A 3317-nucleotide genomic window follows, 5' to 3' on the forward strand; every position below is an offset into this window, starting at 1 on the left:
GGTAAGGTTGCATCCTGACGCTCCGAGGAGCCAGTCAGTCTCACTTAGAGCGGACTGACTCTTGTGGTGGGAGTAGCAGGAGGCCTGAAACTCACTAAGGGCTAACCTTGTGATGGGAGAGATTTGTTTCACTGTAACACTGGTAATACATGGCTCAGGATCGAGCAGCTCATGTTCGAGCAGAGGTACCCACACAAGTGCAAGCATCCGCTGAATCCGACCAAGTTATACGTATCCGGATGAGTCGAGTCGAGTCGTAGTGTATTGGATGAAGAGTCATGACATGTTTGGTTGCTATGTGGATATTAGATGATGAAAATATGTTTGACTGTATGATTTATGTTGTTAGCTCTAGCTTACCCGTTTCGTTACCTGTTTGTGTTGTATGTGGCCGTTTTTCCTTGCGATGATCATCAACTTGGTTGATGGGAGCAGTCGGGCGTGGTTCTCATGGTCAACAAGCGAATGGGGATTCCGCAGCGTAGCCATCTGGGCTGGAGTTTTCTTGTGTTTTATTTAGGGCTATGGCCCATGTATTTCTTTCCGTATTTTTTATGCTACATTCTACGTTGTATTCGTATTCAGCTTCCCTTTTTCGGCATCGTGGTGTGCCTAGTTTCGTAGGGGTAATGTTAAGGACCCCAGGACTGCGCTGTTATGCTTTTATCACGTGACGTTTCCTTTAATTTTACGTATTAAATTAAATGGGACGTTACATTTATGGTATCAGAGCGGTCATTCCTTAGGTCTGTGGACTTGGATGTCCGCTTAGCTTCTCTGTGTATCTTCTGAGTGTTCTTAGTTAAATTCTTGCCTTTGTCGAGTCTAACCAAGTGATTTTCTATGTGCCAGTGGACTATGGCACCTCCTCGTAGGACTTCGCAATCATCCCAGGGGGACACGTCAGATATCGCCAGAGCTATGGAGGCGATGGTAGCAGCGATGACGCAGCAGAGTGCTGCGATGATGCAGCAGCATGAGGCATCCATGCAGCGACAGGCGGCGTCGCTTGAGCAGCAGCAGGCAGTGATGCAGCAGATGGAAGCTGCAAGGGTAGCTGCTGAGGATGCTCATAGGCAGCATATGGAGGCCCTCCGCCAGATGGAGGAGAGCAGGACGACGACACCTGTGGTTGGTCCTGAGCCACGACCTGCGGTCAGGGAGTGGAGCTTGGAGGACTTTTTGAAGCACCACCCAGCAAAGTTTGATGGGAAGGCTAGTCCTGACGCCGCAGACCAATGGCTGAAGGACTTGGAGCGCATCTATGACGCCAAGATGTGCCCTGTGGAGGACAGGTTGGCGTTCTCACTCTATATGCTCACGGGAGAGGCGGAGCATTGGTGGAGCAGCACCAGATCCATGCTGGAGGAGAGGGATGACCCAGTGACATGGGAAACCTTCAGGGAGAGATTCCTCTCCGAGTACTTCCCAGACAGCATCCGGTACGCCAAGGAGGTGGAATTCCTCCAGTTGACCCAGGGAGGGAAGACAGTAGCAGAGTATGCTGAGAGGTTTAAACACCTCAGCCGTTTTTACACACTGCCGCCTGACGAGGAGTGGAGATGCCGAAAGTTTGAGAACGGGCTTCGCGGTGATATTCGCTTGATGGTGGCACCCTTGTCCATCAAGGATTTTGCCGCTCTGGTGGAGAAGGCCAGAGTGATGGAGAAGATGAAGCGTGAGGTGGAAGGCCAGCGCCCACCGCAGTCACAGCCGCCCCAGAGGATTGGTGGACCATCTGGGTCGAGGCCCAGACATGAGGAGAGGAGGAGACCATATGATGGACCACACCATCAGCCCCAGGAGTCTAGGAGCTTTCCTCCGCAGCAGGGTCGAGTTCGGTGTTACTCATGTGGAGGACCCCACCCGAGGTATGCGTGCCCACGTAGGGAGGGTTACGTCGGTGCAACAACTGTGGCAAGGAAGGCCACTTTGGGAGAGATTGTCCCAATCTTGCCAGGGCAGCGACACGACCTCCAGTTCAGGCACCCCAGCAACATCAGGGGAGAGACAGAGGCAACAGGCCTCAGGCGACGGGCAGAGTGTACGCCATGTCAGGGGCAGAGGCATCAGGCTCAGGTAACTTGGTTATGGGTAGTTGCATGATAGCTGGTTCTTCTTGCTGTGTGTTATATGATTCTGGAGCGACACACTCTTTTGTGTCAAATGCATGTGTGGAACGGTTGGGTCTGCCGGTGCGCGAGCTGCAGTGTGAGCTTGCGGTGTCTACTCCGGCGTCGGGTTTGGTCAGGACGTCGTCCTTGTGTGTTAGGCTTCCAGTGGAGGTAGAGGGGCGCAGGTACAAGGTGAACTTAATCTGCCTACCTCTACAAGAGTTGGAGGTAATCTTGGGGATGGATTGGCTCTCTGCCAATCGCATTCTGATAGATTGTCGGGAGAAGAAGTTGTTGTTTCCCCACTCGAAGGAGCATGAGTTGGTATCCTCCCAAGATGTTATGAGGGAGTTAAGGGACGGTGCGCAGTGCTACGTGATCTTCACACACATGGAAGTGGAGAGAGGAGAGACGACGTCTGTGATACCAGTCGTCCAGGACTTTGTGGATGTGTTTCCGGAGGAGGTACCAGGGTTGCCTCCCAGTAGGGAAGTGGAGTTCTCCATTGATCTAGTTCCAGGAACAGGCCCGGTCTCGATGGCCCCATATCGTATGGCTCCGGCAGAGTTGGTAGAGCTCAAGAAACAGATAGAAGATCTGATGGAGAAACAGTTCATCCGACCCAGCACTTCACCCTGGGGAGCACCAGTGTTGTTGGTGAAGAAGAAGGACGGAAGTTCGCGTCTGTGTGTAGATTACAGGCAACTGAACAAGGTGACTATCAAGAACAAGTACCCGCTCCCGAGGATTGATGACTTGATGGATCAGTTGCATGGGTCATCAGTGTTCTCGAAGATAGATCTGCGATCAGGTTACCACCAGATCTTGGTAAAGGCGGATGATGTACAGAAGACAGCCTTCAGATCCAGGTATGGCCACTATGAGTATGTGGTTATGCCTTTTGGCGTGACCAACGCCCCAGCAGTGTTCATGGACTATATGAACAGGATCTTTCGACCCTTTCTAGATAAGTTTGTCGTGGTCTTCATAGATGACATCCTTATCTACTCCCGGACTCAGGAGGAACATGCAAAACACCTGAGATTGGTGCTTGGTGTTTTGAGAGAGAAGCAGCTGTATGCCAAGCTGTCCAAGTGCGAGTTCTGGATGGATGAGGTTCAGTTCTTGGGGCATGTGATATCCGCCCATGGGATTGCAGTGGATCCGACGAAGGTCGAGGCAGTGGTAAAGTGGGAAAATCCT

This window comes from Vigna unguiculata, unplaced genomic scaffold (genome assembly GCF_004118075.2).
Source record: "Vigna unguiculata cultivar IT97K-499-35 unplaced genomic scaffold, ASM411807v1 contig_661, whole genome shotgun sequence".
In the NCBI taxonomy this organism is placed as follows: Eukaryota; Viridiplantae; Streptophyta; class Magnoliopsida; order Fabales; family Fabaceae; genus Vigna; species Vigna unguiculata.